Below are 22656 nucleotides of genomic sequence, written 5' to 3' on the forward strand. Positions count from 1 at the left end.
CCTCCAACTGACTCAATAAATGAGGGCAGGGTCACTTGCCTAATGTATGAGGCCTGGGGTGTGACACCCCCCTCCCCACCATAGCCACAATCAAAACCAAGGCCAGCAACCTGGCTTTGTGGGTACAATGCTTGCTGCCAAGCCTGACCTCAACTCTACCCCTGGAACTTACATAGTCCTAGGGAATCTCAACTTCCAAAAGTTGACTTTTAATCTTCCCATACTAACTATGCCACAGGCACACCACCACCCACTTTAAACAAACATGTAATTTAAAGTGTCTTAATATATAAAATAAAATAAGCAAAGTCCCTAGAGAACAAAAAGTGAGACTTTTACTGCCTGGCATGGACGAGCCGCGGATGCCCATTTGGCAGTATTAGGCTGGGGTGGGACTCTAAAGGCTCCCATGCAAACGCTGGGTGACTTTCTGACCAAACATGCTAAGAGTTTCAGTAAGGGGGCTGGAGAGATGGCTCAGCGGTTAAGAGCACTGGCTGCTCTTCCAGAGGTCCTGAGTTCAATTCCTAGCAATGAGTTCAATTCCTCACAGCCATCTGTAATGGGATCTGATGCCCTCTTTGGGTGTGTCTGAAGACAGCTACAGTGTACTCATATGTATAAAATAAATAAATGAATCTTTTTTTTAAAAAAAGAGTTTTCAGTAAATTCCTCAGCAAAGTAAAATTTAAAAAAAAAAAATCAAAGCCCTTCTACTTTTTAGGGTAGCTATAAGGATTAAAATGCAGAGAACAGTCCCAAGGCAGGTTGCTCTCCTATCAAGTGACAAGGACAAGCAAGGACAAAAGTCTATGCAGTCTGAGGAACAGCTTCTTCCGAAAGGCGCTGGCCCAGAAAAGTCTAAAGTGGAGTCAAAAATCACAGTTCCCAGTACTGCAGAGAGGTCTCGCTGTCGGCGTTTACCCCAGCTCTGTTTTGTGCTCTCAAAATACACTTTTAAGCCCTGGTATTTTTCATCTCACATCATATCGTAAGCATTTCCCAATGTCATTAACACTTTGTATAAATGTTTCAATGCCACTGTAATCGTCCCTTGTACAGACGGCACATAATTGACTTAAATATTTCAATGCAGTTTCCTCTTGAATCTGTTCCAAATGTCTCTCTCCTCTCTTTTAAATAAAGACTAAAGCCAGGCGTGGTGCTTCACGCCTGTGATTTCAGCGCTGGAGAGGTGGAGGCAGGAGGATCAGGTCACCAGACTGGGCTACATGAGACCTCGCCTCAAACAAAACAAGCAAAGGCTGAGATGAACATCTCTCTACGAAGGCTCTGCTGACTGCCTTAGGAACGGACTGACTGGCGGTGATGGAGTGTGGAACACCCAACCCTCTCCCTGCTGGCTAGCAGACAATGGTTTTGGCCAAGTGCTACCCTGCCTGTTGCTTCGGAGACAGAGACTGATTACCTTAAGGCCACTGGCTTTCTCCTCAGCAAGTTATTTGTTGGGGAGTAGACATCTGGCCATTGCTTAATCAATTCACCTTAGGAGTGGTAGAGCCCTGCTCCCTCCCAACCCATACCCTTCCACCTCAGCACAGCCACAGGCAGAACCTGCACTGCTGAGGACCACAGTACACAGCACAGAGAATATCAGGTCACACCTGGAGCCTGCTGTCATCTGGTACTCAGTTCAGAAAGAATGTGTTTTCTCTTGCCTAAGCCAGTTTGAATCAGTGTTCTCCATTATATCCAAAAGCATTCTGCCTGATATTAGGGCTTTAAAAAAAAATTCTTGGACTATATTGCCAAATCCCTTTCCAAAGTACAAAAATTTACTGTCCTCATTAACTGCATTCAACAAATGTTTAATTTCCTAAAATTCCAAGGCCAAGGCTGAGTGCCAGGGATACAGCACTAAGCCAGGGCCACTTGGTCCTGCCCTCCCAAGACCTCCAGTCCAGGAGGGGAGACAGACAGTAAATAACTAATTGTATCATTAAATATTTAATGCTGGTTACGATAAGAGCCAAGGAAGAGGAGGACAGAGGACTCTGAGAACACTCTGGGGGAGGGGATGGCAGGCGTCATGGCCTTGTCTTACACAGAGGTGGAGTCTCTTTGTGTTTGTATGTGTATGTGTGGAAGCAAGAAACTGGCATCCAGCCTCCACCTCAATCCTTCTCTACCTTATTTTGTGAGACTGGGTCTCTAACTGTACTTGGAGTTCAGTAATTTGGCCAGACCAGCTGGGGAGCTGAGCTCAGGCCCTCATTTGCATAGCAAGTCCTTTACCTACTTAACCACCTCTCCAGCCCTAGAAGTGGGGTCTCCAGCTACCACTGGCTCGGTGACTTAGCTGTTAAGTCCAAGACCACATTAGTTGGCTATGCTCAGGCACAGTAAGAAAGCCATCTCTTTGTTCTCTGTACCACCTAGCTTCTATGTTGGCATCCAGTCTTCCTGGGCTGGCTGTGCATCCCACAGGTCAGGACATTTTGCTTGAGAGATTGAATTTTCAAAAGGATGTAGAAAAGTGCAGGGGAAATGAAAGTGGAGGGGGGTTGCTTTTTCTGGCGGCTGAGGAAGACAATCCCCACGCCACTGAGGACAGCTACTAGTCCTTCTGTCACATGGCTCCTGCCAGCCCACCCAGTGAATTAAGGCTGTGGATAAGGGGGTGAGATGAGCCTCCTTCTGCCATCTGGGGCTGTGGGGACTGCTGTCCTGGGTGGTGCTACAGACTCTGGGGTTGTATTTCTCTACCCCCCATCAGCCTTAGAGCTAATGGAAAGTCTCTGTGGCCTGTGGTGATCTCCTCTGTTTAGTTTCCAGTTCTTGTGCCAGTCTGTGTGGGTTTGGGGGTATCTGTACAGTCTTCTGGTGGAAGATGGGACAGGGCTTATCTGATGCTGTGACTCTGCCACAGTGTGAGTCTAATTTGCCCACTACAGTAGCTTTGCTAGATGCCTTGTTATCTCTTCATGGCAGATGAGAACAGCGAGTCTCAGAGAAGCAGAACAGCTTGTCCCACTCTGCGAGAAAGTGGCATGGCTTGGATTAGAACCTGGGTCTCCTAAGTCTATAAAGAGGCCAACATGCCCCTGCCTCTCCATCCACCCTGAGTTTCTGAGTTCTTTGAGAAAACTGCAAGGAAAGTATCTACAATGATAAAGTCCAAGCTCCCCAAGCCAAGCATTTAAGGGGCAGAGATCCCAGACTGTAAGTAGAAAAGCAAACACGTTCCTGGTGAGCCTCCAGGACACTTGGGGGTGAGAAGGGACAGAATTCCAGACCATGCCAACCTGGGAGCTCATGTTTACTTGCGAATAATAAATGGACTGACAAGCAGACTGACATCCAGGGCTCTACCACAAAGAGCCATGTTCTCATCTTCAAGCATCCTTCCTTAGTACTGATGAGTGCTTACGTGATTCTAGTGTGCAGGCTACTCCTCAAGAAGGCAGGAGGAAACACATGCAAAGTGCTAGGCCTAAGGTCATGGGCACACGTCTTCCTACAGAAACCTGGAAGGGCTGGGCATCAGGATGTGGGTCAGAAGAAGCAGGTTCCTCTTGTCTTCTTTTCTGGGTCTTGGTTTCTTCATCTTTGTGTTAAATGGAAGGTGTTACATCAGGTGCAATGGGACAGTCTTTTTGTCGAGGAAACTGAGTGTGAGACTACATGCTGCAGGCAGGGGCAGAACTGGGGTTCGTGGGGCTCAGAACAGAGCTCAGCTGGCAGAGTGCTTGTCTAACTGGCACACATGTAGCCTCAAGCACTTGGGATGTAGAGACAAGAGGACCAGAAGTTCAAGGTCATCTGTAGTTCCATGAGTTTGGAACCAGCCTGGGCTACATCAGACTCTGTCTCAAAACAAGGAGCCATGGAATAAGATGGTAACAATAACATGTCTCTCAGTCCTCTCTGCAGGGAGCCAGAGACACAGGATCCAATCACAGTGGGTTCCAGAAGAAGATAGTCCACTACACTGCAACCCCCCGAGCTGTCAAATCACAAGGATTTGGAAGGGAAGGCGGCAGAGCCGGGGTATAACGAGGTCCAAATAGAACCCAGAACATAGTATGTTGCACACTGATGGACACGAATGATCGCCAAATGAACTACATCCTTTCCATGAAGGTCATATCAAGCATCCCCCTGCTTGCACAGGCAGGCTCTTTCCCTGCCCAGTTCATGACACCTCAAAGGTCATGACCCTCTTGAGGGCTCCTTGAGTTGCAAAGACCTCACTTAGCAGTGTTTGGCAATGATGCCCACCCACTACACAGCAGCAGAGGAGCTGGTTCTAACAGGAGATACCCAGGAATGGGACTAGTGCTTCCTTCTCTGCCCTGGGAGCTGAACCTCTACCTGAGATCTTGCTCCCCTAGGCACTCCACAGTTCCTGGAGCAGCTCTCAAGGCCCTAACAAGCCCCTTGCACCCTTGATGATGTGGCTAACAAGTCAAGCAGTTTTCCTTGACAAGCAATGAAGAACCCAAGAGCTCAAGATGAACTTACCACCTATTCTTACAACATGGAGGCCCATGGACCTCATCCCAGGGTGCTTGTACCATTATGCAGGAAAGGACTGCAAATGACTGAGGCTCATTCATCTTTCCCCACTATCTGCCTACAGCAGACATCAATAGTCCACCTTGTTCCCAGAGACCTGACAGACCTCAGAAGGCCCTCAACACAGTGCTCCAGCGCCAGCTCAGGAGAGCAGCCTCTGAGCCCAATCTGTCAAGCCCTAAATACTCCATCCTTTCAACATCGGTTAGGGAGATCAAGGCTCGGAATGGAAAAGAGATACATCCAAGGCTGTCCTCCAACCCTTCTTTTAAAGCCCAGATTCCCATCACCCGTCAGGAGTTCCCATCCTCCCTCCCTCTAACCTAGAAGGGAAGGTTAAACTCACCAAGCTGCTGAGTCTGAGTGTGGTGCTCCGCATCACAAGGGGCTGTGCTATCTCAACAGCACACCCCCTAGGGAATCCGCACAAAGCTTCACTTCTGCTGAGATACCAATTTTCAGAAAAGGAGGTAAAGGCAATCAGGGTAGGCTTCCAGGGGGAAGGAATGCGATGACAGGGTCTGCAAAGAAACAGAATCGAGCACAAAAAGACTGCAAGTTGAGGCTTTTGTCCCTAGGGAATCCTAGCAGCGGCCAGAGGGGAAACAGACGCCGAAGACAGCTGTGGGACACTGAGCAAATCCTCCCAGTATTCAGATATTATTTCCTCCTCTTGTTTTGCTTTTTGTTTGTTTGTTTGTTTGTTTTGCTTTTCGAGGCCACAAACTCAGAGCTCCATCTGCCTCAGAGACATGGTCGCAAGCAGCCCAGGCTGACTTCCAGCTCATTATAGCTAAGGACAACCTTGAACTCCTGACCCTTCAGCCTCCACATCCTAAGTGGGATGGCAGGCAGGTGCCACCACACAGTCTCTAATAATGAAGGACTCATGCAGGCCAGAATGCTCAGGAGCCCTGGGCCCATCCTCTGTCTGCTTTTGGTATATTCCCTAGTACCTGTTTGTCTCTTAGACCAGCAGTCCTCACCCTTCCTAATGCTGCAGCCCTTTAATACAGCGCCTCACACTGTGGTGACCCCAACCATAAAATATTCCATCGCTCCTTCATAACTGTAACGTCACTACTGTTCTGAATCACAGTGTAAATACCTGTGGGTTTTGATGCTCTTAGGCTACCCCTGTGAAAGGGTCCAGACCCCCAGCTTGAGAACCACTGCCATAGGTCCAGTGCCATAACCAGCAGTCGGGTGGGAGGCACTCCTAACTCTGAGAAAGTCGCCCAGAGGCCCAAGCCCTCCATGTCTTCCAAGAAGAATCTGATAACCACCTACACCTACCCAGCTTTCCCAGCTGACTATGGGTCAGATGGGCCAGCAGGAGTTGATGGAAAAAGACAAAACAAACAAAAAGCCAGAAGGCACGTGCTCAGGAGCTGGGCAGTGACAGCCGGGCCTGCCACTCATAAGCAGAGTCGAAGAGTTTCTACCTCCAACCCCCAGCACATGGCTCCTCTTCCCTAAAGTGGGATGACCACGTGTGCTCTGCTCTAGGAGTGGTAGATAAAAGGTTACAAAACAAGATTGGTACGTGTGCGCCTTCCAGCTGGGCAGTTACCTGCTTGCTGAGAACGACGGTGCCTGGAACATGGTAAACACTTTTCCAGAGTTGGTTCCTAACCCACCCCACCCCACCCCCGTGCAGCGTGTTCAGAAGGAAGTCCAGGGACTAATAAGATCACCCCCAAACACCACTCTAGGTGTGTGGGGGGACATATGCACCTCTCAGTTGGGATGGTGGGTAGCTATGTCAGCATCTATGTAGAGTCTGTGCTAGATGCTGGGGCTGGTGCCTAAGAACCCTGCCTCTCACCCTGGTAGAGGACCTAACTCTAGCCCCTCCTTCCTCTACTTAGGGAGCAGTGGGAGGATGACAGGGGTTGGTGTGTGGTGGGTGAGGCAGGCTAGTCCAAGAGGCACAGGCTGCCAGGGTGGGGTGGGGAACAAACCTCACCTAATCTCCTAGTGTGGAGACCTCTGTCTTTCCAGACAACAACACTCCCAACACATACATACATACATACATACATACATACATACATACACACACACACACAGAGAGAGAGAGAGAGAGAGAGAGAGAGAGAGAGAGAGAGAGAATTTCAAACATGATAGCATCATACAAACCCACAAAGCTGCTACCCACGTTTTAGAGACAGAGACACAAGTGTTCATCGATATGCACATGCCCCAACCAAGACGCTCACCCACACAAAGACACACAGAAGTAGCCACACAGCTATTCAGAGTCTGTGTACACACCTCATACAGTCACATGCAGTGTCTCCTCCCCTTGGCCCTGCCCAGTCAGAGGAGCAACAGCAAAGCCCCTTGCTTCCATTGGCAGGAAAGCGAGATGTGTGTTATCCCGAGGCTGGCTCCCTAGGCTGAGGCTCATACACCAGCTTGGAGTAGGCTCTTGCATGAGCTTAAACACATACACACTCATACACACTCCAACCCCCAACCCCATTCTCCTGGCCCCATCTCTGCTAGACCGGACAAAGAAGCTCATCGGAGAGGTTTGTGGTAAAGAGATGGGAAGCTGGCAGGGAGCAGCTGCTGTCACCATGGCTACCAGCTGACCCACTTCTCCTCCACCCAGACTGGCCCACCCAGTCCAGGAGAGCCAGTTACAGTCAGCTTTGGGTAAGGTTGGGGTCCTCTCCCATCACACACAGAAAAGGAAGAGCTCTCTGAGGGTGTGATAAAGGTTGAGCTGAGTCCCACAGAGCCTTCTATGACGGAAGGCACCAGGCTCCAGACAGTCTCTGAAAGCAGAGCACTGAAAATATGTTCCTGAGAGATCTGTGTCCTCCCATCATCTGGGTCTCTCACCTCAGAGCACCACCCAGGCCCTGGACACATTCTCCATCACAGCCCTCACAGTAATGCAGGGTGCAGTGATCATGTGCCTCCCTCACGGAGCCCCAGGGTTCAGTGTCCTTCCTCACAGGTCCAGCAGACTCTAGGCCGGGGAACAGGCACATGGAAAGCAAGGGCCACCTCCTGCTTCCTTCCAGGCTCAGCGCTGACGTGTGTCTTCTCCCAGCCAGGGGACTCCCGAGGACATGGCTCTGTGTATCCCCTCAGAACAGCAACTTAGAGCAACTCAGCCCCCAGGATGGTCAGTCACAGAAAGAGATGGTCTTTACACAGGAAGAACCCAACCCCTTTGCTTGACCCCAGCCATCTCATATCCTGACTTCAGTCCCTGACTTCCCCCTGTAGGTCCCACTACATCCTGGCTTCTTGTCCTATCCTGTAATAGGACCATACTAACTTCTTTTTCTTCATTCTTCACAAGTACCACGGTGTCTCCTCTGTTTACCTGGGGCACTCTTCTACATTTTTCCCCTACTGCCATGTTCCAAGAACTGCACGCTTGTCTGTCCCCCGCCCCCTTGCCTACCTGATTCCTGCTCTCCCCTCAGTTCCCCTTTGAAGGTCATCATTCCTAGCAACTTTCCAGGGCAAAGTCAGTCCCCTCCCTCTTGCTCCAGAACTCTGGTCAGTCCTTGAATGTTACAGTTAAAGCCCTGAGGCCCTGTACCTAAAGTGTGGCCTTGATTGAAAATGTGATCTTTGCAGATGTGATTAAAGTCATCCTGAAGGGTGGTGAGGGTGGGGTTGTCCCTACTCCAGCTTGTATCCCCTGCAGGAAGACAGCACTGAACAGAGAGAGGCAAAGGAAGAATGGTATGTAAGTCTAGACTGGAGTCAACAAGCCAAGGACTGCTAGTAGCCACCAGGAATCGACCTGCCAGACACCTCGATTTCCAACTCCCAACCTCCAGAGCTGTGGGAGAACAGAGCCAGGCTGCTCTGGGCTGTCTTATTTGTACTATTTTGTCTCAGCAGCCCTGGGAAATGAATATACCGCAGTCTGTGACTTGTTCAGTGCCTGTCTTCCATACCCAGCCTCAGGCTGTGAGCTGCTTAAAAACAGGAACTGTGTTCTTCACCCTAAATCCCAGGACCTGGCATGGGTCTGACAACATAGCAGGGCTCTGTAAATATTTACTGCAAGAATGAATGGCAACCAAGAGTACTAAATGAACGCCGATGAAGAGAGGATCCATGAGTCAGTTTTATTTTCTTCATGTGACATATTGTGTTTTCTAAAGCTACTACTTTAGAAACCGCATTAATGCTATAATAAAGGAAAAAAACAATAAATATTTTCCTTTCCAAAACATATGCTAAAATAACAGACATTTCCACCCATGTGCTAAAATAACAGACATTCCCACCCATGTGTGTTCTGAGACAGGGACAAGTTCTGCTCCATGCTTGACGACTGCTTTCTATTGATTAATCGACTCCTCCTTGGGTAGCCAGAGTACTTTCTGCACAGTTACAGAGCTGGAGCTCAGGCCTGGGCAGGTAGAGACTCCAGGTGGGAAGGCTACATACGGTCTTCTTGGCCATCTCCACTATCCACTCCTCCACCATAGACTGTGGAACCTAGCCAACATGGCAGCCATCACCTGATGGTGCTAAACTTGGCATCAGAGATTATCCTCCCATATCCTGGCGATGGGCCATGCATCAATACAAACAGTATACTCAATGAACATACAAAGCAGTGCTTCTCAGGCTCAGACGCCGACACAAATCACCTAGGGATCGTGCTGAAATGCAATTCTGACTCTAGGGCTCACAGATGGAGCCTGGAATTGTGTAGTTTTCACCAGCTTGCTACTGGCCTGTAGACCATAGTCTCAGGACTCATGGACTGGAGATGCCAAGGGAAAACTCTGGGTGCTCCGTAAAAAGAAAGAACACTGTAGGATGGGGAGAACCAGAGATAGCATCAGGAAGAAGTATGGAGCAGAGCAGAGCAGAGCAGAAGATGGGTGGGAATGGGAAGACAGGAAAAGAGTGGGAACTACGGAACAGGCATGTTCAGAGGCTCAAGAGCAGAGCATAGCAGAAAAGAAGGTAAACACAACAGGGAAGAGGGGACTGGAAAGAGGGCTTACAAGCAGTCAATTAGGGGCCCTGACTGTAGAGCTAAGCAGCATGTCTCTTAATCCCATAGGAATGAAATCTAACACGATTTAAGCACCATGCTTTCCAGAGATCAATCTGGCACTTCGTGAAGAATCAGAAACAGGCTGGTGGAGAGAACAGCTGCTCCATACAGGTTGGAAGGACTAGACTGCTGCCCTGCATGAGGGAAGGGGAAAGGGTAGGCATGAGTCAGGAGGGGCTTCGGGAGTCACTAGAGGGAGTAAAGGGACACATTTTGGAGAAAGGGGTAAATGGACTCCACGCTGATTTATAGGGAAGATGAAGATGTAAGGTGCCATCCGCAGAGCCTGAGGTCCCTGAGGACAAACCTGGCCAAAGCGAAAATGGGTCACAAGGAGTCTAAGCCAACACTGCAGTTTATGGGTATAGGAGCCACTGGACAGGAAGCAGATCCACTGAGCTCAGGGGACAATGGGCATGGTGGTTCAGGCCTGTAATTCCAACATTTGGGAGCCTGAGGCACAAGGAATCCCATGAGTTCAAGGTAGCCTGTGCTGCAGATTGAGTTCTTGTCTCTCTTTTGATGTTGTTTGGTTGAGTTTTATTTTGTTCTGTTTTGAGATAGGGTTTCTCTGTGTAGCCCTGGATGTCCTGGAACTCGATTTGTCTACTGGGCTGGCCTAGAACTCAGATATATGACTGCCTCTGCCTCCAGAGTGCTGAGGTTAGATAAAGGCATTAAAAAAAAAGGTAAACTCAGAGAAGATGACTTGAGAATACAGGTGGACAATCCTACACCACCTCACTGTAGAGGCCACAGAGAGGTCTGCCTCAGAAGCAGGAGAAGCCAAAGGGGACACTAATTGATTAATTGGCTAGATGGATAGGATCCTGCTATGTAGACAAGGCTGGTTTGCAACCTTTTACGCAAACGTCTAGGATTGCAGTTGGGTACAACCATATCCAACAGGAAAGGTAGAATTTGGATTGGCAGGGAAGGGTCTGATACTCTGGGGATGGCCTGGGATGCAGTAGGATCCCAGGGGCCATGAGGCTCCCAAACACTTAGTCCATCTCAGCCCAGCACTGAAAAAACAATTTCTGCACCCCCAAGCACATGTAAAGTTTGCCTACATGGCCACAGAACTCCCAGGCAGACCAGAGGTACAGGGGAATAGGTGTTTGACTCTGTCTCACAGCTGGTATGCACATCATTTATCGTCACCAGGACCCCTGTGAGAATAGACAGGGGTGCTACTAACAGTCTGGTGAATACTATAGACATGTGTAAACTCGGACCAACCTGGGACAAACGCCCTGAAAGATATCTGTTTCAGTAAGACACTCACCTGCTTCTCACGCTCCCCCATCGTAGATAGGGAGAAAAAAACTTACAGGGTGTCCTGGCAGAGACAGGCAAACTCATCGGGGGCAGAGGGACTGGTAATGGTGTTAGGCTCAAAGCCTTTCCTTAGGTAGCTCCCGCTTGAGCAAAGAGGCTCAGCAGGACAGCATCAGCAGTACCAAGGACAGCGGCCAGCGCACACTCCTTGCCTGCCCCTTCCCTGGTCAGGGCTGCCTTCCAAGCTAATCAATATTTCATGGAGGGAAGGGGCTCCAGTTACCAGCCCTGCACCAACCCGGAAGGCGCCGCCGCTGTGCCCACTGCCCACCCTGGGGACCTTCCTCTCATATTCAGCATGGCTTCAGCTGATCTGGTCACAGACAGAGGCAGCCTCTCTTCCTTCATCCCCAGGTCTCTTCCAGGCCTGTGAAACAAACACCTTCACCCAGAGCTAGACACACACTGCTCAAAGAAGGCCACATACACAAACATTAAGCACAACCACACCCAGCATGCAAGCTACCACAACAGGGCACTCAAACATGAAGCACAAGCATTCGCAGAGCACAGACATGTGCACAGACACACATCATTATGCATCACTGACTTCCATTGCACACATCAGAGATGGAATGACCACAGACCTACATCCACATCCCACCCATTAGATCTGCACATGCGCGTACACACACACACACACACACAATATGTCTTGACAGTGACCCCTCTCTCCATAGATACACAGCACACACCCACACTCTGCCCAGGTTCCTACTTTCCTGGTGCCAGGGCAAGGTACACAAGCTATGCATGTGACTAGGCAGGATACAGACAGACCCCTCTCTTTTTTTTCCTCCTTCCCTTCTGCAGTTTCTGCTCTGGACTTGAGCCCTGTAGAGAAACCTAGTTTCTGAGGTGTTTTTGGTCGCTGCAGTTCAGCCCTCAGGGACAAACAGGCACAAAGAGGTGTATAGAAGAAGGAGTTGGGGAATGGGGACCCTGGAGAACCCAAAGCCCCTTAGCTCTGTTGTCCTAGGGCTCCAAGCTCTGGGACACGAAGCTCTGAGGACTGCAACTCCCAAAGCCTCGCTGCAGCCTGGGGCTCCAGGCCCCTAGGGAGCTCCGAAGTCAGTGCTGTGTATGGAGACAGGAGACCATGATGTTGGAGCCCATCTACCACTCTATCCCAAGTCCTGGTATGGAACGAGAGTCTCTCCTGACCCCATCCAGACATCTCAACACCAACAGGCCCTTTCAAACAGGTTTTGGGGACCACACACAAATTCTCTTGTCTGCAGTAAGATCATTGCAAGAGTCTCAAAGCATAACCACTCCTCCAAAACAAACAGAAACCCAAAATAAAATCAAAGAACAGCCCAAGTGAGAAAGCATATGTGAAGACCTGGGTTTGATCCCCAGAACCACCAAAAAGAAAGAAAGGGAGAAGAAGGGAGAGTGAGGAGGGGGAGGAGGAGGAGGAGGGGGAGGAGGAGGAGGAGGGGGAGGAGAGCCTGAGCACAGAACAAGCAGAGGAGAGCAGGCCAACACAGCAGGAAAAACCTTCAATATTTTTAGGCAGATGGGAGGGACAACTTCCAAGATTCCGTAGGCAAAAGGTGCACAGCTCTGACTCCCTGCCTCACCACAACTCTGCATTCTCCACACATCAGTGCACCACACTGGTGACTCCTGCCAAACCCCAGTCTCCTGTCCATTATGTTCTTTAAGTTGACACTTTCAACTTAAATGAATTATTTTAAATAGAAATTCTGTTGCTACTATAAACAGAAAAGCCAATATCACCGTTAATAAATAGGAAAACACTGTAAACATGAGTAAAGTGAAACAACAACGTTATGGGCTGGTGAGTCGGCTCAGTGGGTAAGTCCCCTGCCTCCAACCCTAATGGCTGAAGTTCAGTTTCTGGGATCCCCGTGGTGGACGGAGGAGAACGGACTCCCACAGTTGTCCTCTGGTCTGCACTCGTACACGGTGGCATGTGCCCAATCACCTACTCACCCACTCAAGAGAAATGAATCTAATTGTACAAACCTGGCAGCTTACACTGTAACCCCAGCGCCAGAGAGGTGGAGGCAGTATGACACCAGACGTTTGAGGCCAGCCTGGGTTTCAGAGTAAATGCCAGGTCAGCCTAGGAGCGTGAGATCCTGTCTCAAAAAACCAAACCAAACAAGCAAAGATCTGTCACTGCAGTTCAGCAACACGGAGTTTCCAACCATAGCGCTCACCCCTATCAGAGCTCTCTCTACTGAGAGAGAGTGGGGAGGAACTGGGGAGTTCTGAGAGGCACTCACAACGATACAAACTCATTCTCCCTGAGGTGATCCTGGACATGCTAGAGTTGAGATAAAATTAATGTTCTCACCAAGTAAGCCGAGGTTATACCACAGCAGATCTGGGAGTCCCTGCACACCATCTTGGGTCCCATTAACGGTGCCATTCTACCATATGGGAAGCCCACCCACCTTGCTTTCCTCTCAAAGGAGCTGAGCACAGCAGCGGTCTGGCACCCTGTTGCCTCCACCCATTCTGGAATAACCATTTTATATGAATTGCTCCACTTGGGGCTGATGAGAGGACTTGGCAGGTAAAGGTGCCTACCACCAAGCCTGCTGACCTGAATTTGATCCCTAAGACCCACATGGTGGGAGGTCGAGAGAACTTCCTTCCACACGCTGTCCTTTGACCTCCATATGTGTGTTACTGTGTGTGCGCACACACACACACACACACACAAATACAAATTTCTAAAAGAGAAATTGCTCAGGGTTACTTTTTCCTATTTATATATTTATAATTTGTCACTATAGTCCCCCAACTAAGAGAAAACTCACAGCAGGAATTTTAATCTGCATTTTTAAGATGAGAAGAGGCCCAGACAGGCTAAGAGACTTGCCCACAGTCATACAGCTCCACAAGGCAGATCAACTAGCAGGAGATCTGACTCCCACACAGATGACATCACCCTCACTCTGGGTGATCCTGGGTTGGGCAGTGGGGAAGGCAGAAGCATGGGTACTGGCATATGCTTACAGGGCTCTCACAACCCCAAAGAGCAAACGGGCAGGAGCAGGTAGCCAAGAGTAGGAGTTTTGCCCTGGAGTTATACAGCAGGACATCTCTGCATCATCAACACAACCTCTCCAAACTTCAGCTTCCCTGTCTTGAAAATGGGTGAAATAACAGCACAGCTGTATCTTTAAAACATAGTGGAACCGTGTGGATGGTGCCTGGTATAGAGTAAGTGTCAAATGGTTTATTACTAGGAAAGCAGGAAGAGCAGAATCAACACAGGTCAGGAATGACTGGCTGGTGAGACAGCCACGAGATGGTTCTTCACTGAGGAAAGGAAATGATATTATTATATTGTACTATATATATAATGTATATAATAGTAATTATATTTTTAGTACTATTAGTATTATTACTATTATCATTCATTATTTTAGACAGGGTTTCTCTGTGTAGCCATGGCTGTCCTGGAACTCACTCTGTGGACCAGGCTAGCCTCGTGAACTCAGAGGTCTGCCACCTTCTTCTGCCACTTGAGAGCTGGGATGAAATGTGTGCTACTACTGGTAAGATCAGTCTTAAAGGATGAGTATGATTTGAGAGGGAAGATAATTCTGGTTGGTGTGGTGTTTCAATGCCTGTTGGGAGGCTGAGGCAGGAGGAATGTGAATTTGAAGCCAACCTGGGCTAAATGGTGAGATGGTATCTCAAAAGTTCAAATACTAAGGATGTAGCTTGGTAGATGGCGACTTGTTTAGTGTGTACAAGGCCCTGGAACTGATCCCTAGCACTAGAGGGAGACTATGATGAAGTGCAGTTCTAAGTACTCAGAACTTGCCTCGCCCCATCATCCCACACCTTCTATCTGTGCTTGGGCCCTGAACCACATGTGACATGTGACAAGTTCTTCAGTGTCTGCCCTAGCCACTATTACCCTGGAATGAGTTCCCTTTAAGTCACAATTCCAGGCCCCCTTTCTCTAGGCACTGTCTGCATAGAAGGTTGTCTGCCCACCTGCCTGCTCCACCTTAAACACATAGCAGATATCTTCTAAAGCACTTGCCTGGCTAGCAGTGACACACACACACACACACACACCCGAAGGAGGTTCCAGGAGCTTCGTTTATGTCTGACTTGGTGATCCCTCCCAGCAGATTAAAGGTGAGTGATTCAGAGTAACACCTAATTCCCTCAGAGCCAATCAGATCTTCTCCTGGGAATTTGGACTTAGATCTGCCAAGCCCTAGGTGCTAATTCTGAGTATGGCCAGAATCCAGGGTCATGATACCAGAATCCAGTCAGGGGACAGATAAGGCAAAGGCAGCCAGAAGGATGCAGAGAATGAAGATTCAAATTCTCCTGACCTTCCAGGTCCCGCCTTCCTAGACTAGTGATGTCTGTTTATCCATCCGTCCACACCCCCATACCCTACACCCCATTACCTGTAACAAACCTTTATTACTAAAGCTGGCTTGCCTGCTCTTTCCTAATTAGGACAGAAGAGAAGCTACTGGAGATATAAAGATGAACACCCTAAAAACACACACTGTACCCAAGCTTCAGGCTTATTGGAAGGAGACACTTATGTAGTGTTGACACTGATGCTGCGAGGGCAGGATAGGTAACCACACTGGACAGGCAAACAGTCCTACACAAGGGGAGGGGCGGGCGAGCCATCATAAGCAGTAAGAACAGCAAGTGTAGGTACACAGAGGCACAAAACAGCCTGGCCTGCTGGAGAGACAGCCAGGTGTTCAAAGCATGCTGCGGAAGCCGGAGAGGTGGGGATGGACGGAGAGTTGGGTACAGATCATAAAGAGCTTTGAATACCATGCTAAGAAGCTGAGGCTTTTTCCTGCTGGCTATGGGGAGCTATTGAAGTATTTTAAGTAGCAGGGGGTGACAAGGTCAGTTCTATGTTTTGGAATGATCACTCTGGGGATGTGTGGAGAAAAGATTGAAAAAGGAAGGCCTGGCGGTAGAGAGGCCACTGAGGAAGCTTCAGGATGAAGTACTTGCTCTTTCATGCACCAGCCAACTCACTGTGTACCTACTATGTGCCAGGGCTAGGTAACACAGGTGCCAGACCCACTGAATGCTCAGGTGAGCAAAGAGGATGGGAAGCAAGTAAAGGGTGCCAAGCGTCGTGAGGAAGTACAAGGTCCTGGGTCTGAGGCTCAGTCTCTAAGCGCTCACTGTGCAAGCATGAAGACCTGAGTTCAAATCCCAGCACCCATGTAAAAAGCCAGGTAAGGCTGTGTGAATGTGTGTGTGTGTCTGAGTGTACGTGTGAGTGTGCGTGTATGGGATTAGGGGACAGAAGTGGGAGGATCTTGCTGGCCAGTCAGCTTAGAGCCAAGACCATGAGCTTGCAGTGTGCTGAGAGACCATATCATGGATATGTGTATTTGCACACTCATGCGCATGAACCATACCACACACAGAGAGACATACACACACAGGAGGAGAAAAAGGAAAAGGAGGAGGAGGTGGTGGTCTCATGGATGTGAAGTGTTTTGCTTTTAGACTTCTCTGCTGTGGTAACACTTGGGAAGAGTCAGCAGGGCCCCAGGATGGGGTGTGCATCCAGGACAGTATGTGTGAACCTCCTTCCGTGGAGGTTAAGAAAGAATGGGAGAAGATGATGTAAAAAGGGGAGGTAAGAAACAGATTATACGGGGCCTTGGAGACTGCGTCAGTAAATCTGGATTTTATTCTAAGAAGTCCTGGAAGTTTTAAGCAGGGAAATGACACAATCAAACATTTATCTTTAGAAGATCGTGCTGGCTACATCTACCAAACGACAGCAAGTGGGGCAGTCATGAGAGTGTAAGGAATCCAGGCAGGAGGCTGTCATCGGCGTCTAAGTGACAGAGAGCAGTGCTCTGGAAGGGGGTGTGAGCAGGAAGAGGGGCTGCAGACCTGACCTGAGAGAGGAACGCTGGAGAACCAGGCTTGTTAGGCTTGGCTGTGGGGGCGAGGACAGGGAGGTGTCCAGGAGAATTTCCAGCTTCCAGCTTGAGCAAGTGGGTGGGTGACGGTGACGGTGATAGAGACAAGCCAGGGACCCTGGAAGCAGAGCAGGTGCAGGTGGGTGGAACTGGGGACCTGGGTTCCATCCTTAGGTGGTGTCTAGGGAGCAGTAAGACCAGGTACTGAACATGGAAGAGATGACTAAATTCAGAAGAGTAAGTGAGATGACCTGGGGAAGATAGGCAAGGGGACAATGTAGTGAAGAGAGGGACCAGTGTAACACAGGTGCCATGGCAACAGCAGGACCTGGGAGTAGAGCGGCCAGCCATTCTGGACTTGTACTGTCAGAATCATGAAGCCAAAAGCTTTCAGACCCCAAAGGCATCTGGCCTTGAATCTCCCTCTCCCAGGCAAGGAGCATACCCTGGGCTTAGAAAATGCCCAGATGAAAGCTTTCCCTTCCTCTGCAGCCCTTCATCCCTCTGGGCAAAGCTAAGCTCTCCCTCCCAAGCATGACAGTGCATGTCTATAATTCTAGCACCTGAGGAACTGAGACAGGAGAATTGCCACAAGTTGAAAGTAGCAGCCATGCAAGACAGGACTACACAGTAAGAGCCTATGAATTGAATGAATGAATGAATGCCAAGTTCTTCCAGGCTCAGCTCAGACAGGTGGAAACTTCCCAGCCTAGGCCTGCTGTCTTGCTACCAGACAGATACCCTGTCTTTGAAACTCAGGTCTTCCTCTTGATAAACTGTGGGGCTGTGGTCAAAGACCCTCAGTTCCCTCATCTATGCAATGGAGAGGATGACTGTTGTTTCCTCAGTGGTGAGAGTGGGTGTATAAAGCACTTAGCAGAGGAACCATAGGGCAAACACCACGCAAGCCTCACTGACATGAATATCCTTCTGCCTTCACACAGACAGTCACTACCCCACACCTCTCCCCCATCTTTGATGTCCCCCACTCAGGAGCTATGTTCAAGTCAGCATCCTCTCTGGACTGTGAGCTAGGTAACATGAAAACTCTAGTGCTAGATGACAGCTCAGGTCCCTTGTTCAAAACCACTCTTTTCAGACAGCGGCAGCAAAAAAATAAAAAAGTATGAGGTCCTACTAAGCACAGGATTTCTCCCACGCTAGCCCTTACAGTGTGAGGCCTGACACAGGCCTTACAATTTCCAGTGAGATTTTTCAATTTCCTCTTCCCGTTTTATAGTTGACGACATTAAAGTTTAGATACCATCTTGTTCTGCTTATGAACTGCTGGGTTAGGATTCAAACACATAGCAGTTTTCAAACCTCTACACCTTGCCCTCTGACTCCCTAGAGGCTGGGAAAACCTGGCCCCAAGGGCTGAGCTTCGGTCAACAAGGCTGAGATGTGGCTCAGCCCACAGAGAGGGATCTAGAGAGACTAGAACTGTCTCCCTCCTGGGAAGAGACACATAAACAAGGGCTCCCTGGGTACCACCTCTGCTGCTACTCAAGGGAGGGGCTAAGAGAGGGCAAAAGGTCACTCACGAGGAGGCTCACTTGTGCCCATAGGTTCCAAAACACACACTCTCTGGAAGTCTGACCCTGTCTCCAATCCTTAAAACCCTTTAGGGGTTGCCACTTCAGGCAACCCCTAAAGACTTCAGGATAACCCTCACATTTCTCCTATCCCGCTAATCCAGGGTTGTGGAGCTTGGCTGTCTCTGAGCCTACCACACGCCCCTCCACTACACCACCAGGAGCTGTAAACACTGTTGCCTCTATCATCCTTGCATCTTTGCCTACATGGCATCCTCCATGCTCAGCTAAGAGGACAGCCTCTCTGGAAGCCCTTCTAGAACCTCAAAGTAGGGGAGCAACCTGCAGTGGTGGGTCTATGAACCTTGCTCTCAGCACATGTCACCTATGTAATCACCTGCTCTACACCATGAGCCTGCTAGAGAGTGGTTGCCATAGAGCAAGGTGCTGCCTGGTCCCTACAGCTTGCTGTACCAACGGCACCGACCACAGAGGCAAGAGTGCACCCTCCTCCTCTGCCTCCCTTTCTTGTTTCTTGTGAAGTGACCTTGAAAGGTACCCTGGGTTGTTTTGTTTTGTGTTTGAGACAGGGTCCCGTGTAGCCCAGGCTGGCCTCCAACTTGTTATGTGGCTCAGTTTAGTCACTTGCCATCCCCTGGGATTACAGAATGTACCATCAGACTCAGCTCTTTCTATTCAGCTATCTTGAACTCTTAAGTGTGAAGAGTCCAAACTTGCAAGGGATGAGAATCACCAGAGAGGGTTCCACCTGCCCTAGGCTGGCTGCATATTCTGACATCACACTTAACCCAGTAGCACCTTCTAGGTAGCTGGGCCAGTCAGGATGCAAAGCATACCTGGTTTGAGTTTCAGTTTTGAAACAAGGTCTCATTCTGTAGCCCTGTCTGGCTTGGACTTTGCTATGTAGACTAATCCTACAACAACAACCCTACTGCCCCTGCCTTCCCAATCACAAGGCATTCAGCCATGCACCACCAAGCCCAGCAATAATTCTTGCTTTCCAAAGCCAACTGAGGCAAGGGAGGTGAGCTGGAAACCTGAAGTTGTCACAAGTGGAGGACATGAACCTTACTCTGTCCAATGCCCAAGTCCCTTGCCTTCTCTCTGCCACTGACCCTTGTGACTCACTACTCAAAACCAATCCATCTCACCCACAGAGCTCCTATCCCGTACCAGACATCCCTGTGCACACAGCCCCATCATGAAAAGAGGCTGGTGGCCAAGTCATCTGTACGCACTGTGAAAGAAACACCCCCAGGCCAGCCAAAAGCAAATGGGGGGAGGCACCCCCATTATCAGCAAAGTACTGCTGTAGGAGAAGTGCTCTGCACCCCAAATCGGTGGCAAGAGCCATAGTCAGCACTTCCCTACACCCCCTGTGCCTGGGCTCCTGACAAGAGTGGGGGACACAGAAAAGCCTTCCAAAGTAGGGCTCCTAAGGTCAGAGAGCCCTGGGGCGGCTAGCACCTGGGGGTAAAAGGTTTCAGCTGGGGAGTGGGGCAGACTCAGGTGAGAGTTCTCACATGGCACTAATGAAATCAACCACCAGCCTCCCTCCCCCTCCCCTGAGACCCTCCAGGCTCCAGCTGATGCAATGCCCAGGCCTGATAATTGTTTTCCTCACTCCTTAAAGGGCCAGCTACCACTCTAGCTATGGACAGATTACCCAGACCCCTGACAGCCCTGCCCCCAATCCCAGAGCTCAGAAACTGCTCAGGGTGAGCAGCAAAGAACCGGCGGCAGCGGCAGCTCAGAGTGCTCAGCCAGCCAGCAGCTTCAAGCCCGGGCTCCAAAGAGTAAAATCCAATCAATATCCAGAGACTAGGAGTGGCAAGGAGGGAGCAAGAACAGTTAAGACAGCAACACCTACACTGAGCACATCCCCTGGAGGAAGGGACTAAGGTCCCTGCTGAGTCCTCAGCTCCTGGCTCCAGCATGCCTGCCCCAGCAAATGCTTGGCACAGTGTTGCTTATAGTTCAGCAGTTACCCACTGAGCTCAGGAGGGCTAAGGGAGAAGCTGCTCAAACCTACCACTGTATTTATTCCTCCTAAAACCGTAGGACTGTTTTGCCGAAAGAGGCTCGGAGAAAGCAGGTAATTCCTTCCTTTCATATCACATAGCCAGAAAGTAGCAGAGCCAGGGTTGGAAGACAAGTTTAATCAGCTCTGGGGCTCTACCTCTTATAAACGGCCAGATGGTTGGAGAACCCAAGGAAGTCCCTGAATACCTGGTTTAAGCACAAACTGCATGGACCCCCTCCCCAGCAGGCCCCTGTCCAGAGAGTGTCCCATTGGGCCATCCTCTTCACTTGCCTATGGGGACAGTTGGCAGCTGCGTGATTGTGATTACGGACTAATTGGTGGCTGGCAGCAACTGTGGAGATGGGTTGTCAATCCCTTGGTGAAAGACCCTCTTTCCACCATTCAGGCCCCAAAGCCCAGTGAGAAGTCATCACCAGCAGAGAACAGAGCAATAGGAAAAGCAGCTGCCTTCCTTCTCTCTCCAAGACATCACCCTTAGAGATAGGGTTGGACACAGCAATTCCCCCAGGCCCAAGCCCTGAAGGCCCCTGATGGCACTGCCAGCTAGGGCCCCTTGTTACTCTGGCTTAGCTACATTTCCCACCTTAGCCAGGGACCACAAGAGCTATAGAGATACTAGGAGGGGAAACCACTCCTTGAGGTTGGGTTGTACAGAGGTAATGGGGGCCTGGGATCCAAGCAACCAGGAAGCCAGCCAAGGAGACCTATTCTCCCAAATGAACAAGATACCAGAATAGCCCATGAAGGGTCTTGCCAAGCTTCCTTGAAGCCTTGGGTGACCCATCGTGCCCCTGACCACTTTTTCCCAGCTTCCCAGAAGCCCCTTCTTTCACCCTGAAGCTGCGTGAGCACCACCTCTCTCCTTTTTACTAAGAAGGGGAGTGTTTCTCTGGGTACAATGGTGTCACGTTGGAAGGAAAAAGTGGCCGCTTCCCAACCAGGGTACAGGCAGGAGGGAGAAAGGCAGGCTACCTTTCCAGGAGGGATTTTAAGCACTTTGCAAAAATGCCATGCGAAGCAATGCTGTTGAAGATCAGGGCCCCAGGTGAAACCCTGAGCGTCAGCAAAGTACTCCAGATTCTAGGGTTCCTACCCCATTTTCCAGGTTTCCTCAGGCTCAGCCCCCGCCCCACAGTCATCCCAGGTTGTGCGCATCGCGGAGCCTCCCCCCTACCCCCGCCCCCCAGATCTGGCATACATCCCTACGTAGCGCTCGGCGGCCGGCCGGAACCCCCCTTCGCAGCGTGGTCCCCTGACCGCAGCCCCCTCCCCACGCCCACTCGCAGGCGCGCAAGGCCTGCTGACTTACCCCGAGGTGGGGCCGGGGTCCACGCCTGGAGCGGGGTTCCGCTGGCGGAGTGGCGCCGCAAGGCGAGGCAGGTGCTGCCCCGGGACCCCGCCCCGCGGACCCGGCGGTAGGCGCGGCCCGGCCCCGAGCGGGCGCGGACTCCGAAGGGGTAGGGACGCGGGGCGGGGAGGGGCAGCGACAGAGACTCACGGGGGCATCGCCCGCCACCGGGCCGGACAGCTCCGCTCCGCCCGCCTGCGCTGCTGGCTCCGCAGCCGCCACACAGTTCTCAGTCGCCGCCGGGTGCAAAGCCCAAGCCACGGCTGGCGGGAGGAAGCGGGCCCTGGCAGGGGCGGGGCCTAGGGCTGGTGGGAGGGATTAGTGGATGGGGCGGGGCCAGATGGGGCGGGGTCCGAAGGTGGGCGTGGCCTCTGGAATCTGGATCTTCTAGGTGTATCCTTGAGGAGTAGGCCTGGAAGAAGTGAACCTCTAAGAATCAGGGGTTGGGGGCCGCTCAAGTCCCTAAGATACTCCTCCTGTCCCCTGCCTGTCCACTCTTCTACACAATCTGTTCCTTCTCATCCTTCCTTGTCCTTGGGGGCACCTCCCAGGTGCCTCCATCTATTCTGAACAAGATCAAGGAATGTCAGATGGTAAGCAGTAAGGCTAAACACCTTACAAACATAGAGTCCATTTTAAAGACCAAAAAAGGGGGGAAACTTTCGGAGGAGAAATGACTTGCTCAAGTGCCTGCTGTAAAAGATTTTCTGGAAAGAGGGAGAGAGAGAAAGAGAGAGAGAGAGATTTCAGCAGTCACAAAAGAGTGCTGCTTTTGAAGATCAGAGTTCAGTTCCCAACACCCAAGTCAGACAACTGTGACTCCAGCTCCAAGGAATCTGATGCCCTCT

At 50.4% G+C, this 22656-nt stretch overlaps 1 protein-coding gene across 2 annotated transcripts in view; it reads right to left on the reverse strand.

Moving 5' to 3' along the window:
- The window catches only part of Rims3 (regulating synaptic membrane exocytosis 3), a 41241-nt gene extending 19165 nt beyond the window's left edge, over positions 1 to 22076 (reverse strand). Inside the window, exons 1-2 of one of the 2 annotated variants that reach the window (XM_085839004.1) lie at positions 21959 to 22076; positions 4886 to 5060 (exon numbers count right to left, since the gene is read on the reverse strand). The gene's annotated coding sequence lies outside the window, so the exon portion shown is untranslated. Of the gene's footprint in view, positions 1 to 4885; positions 5061 to 21769 lie in introns of both variants that reach the window. The other variant, XM_021160890.3, reaches the window with a different exon arrangement.
- Positions 22077 to 22656: the final 580 nt, after the last annotated feature.

Source organism: Mus caroli, unplaced genomic scaffold, assembly GCF_978045245.1.
Source record: "Mus caroli unplaced genomic scaffold, Mus_caroli_1 scaffold_6, whole genome shotgun sequence".
In the NCBI taxonomy this organism is placed as follows: Eukaryota; Metazoa; Chordata; class Mammalia; order Rodentia; family Muridae; genus Mus; species Mus caroli.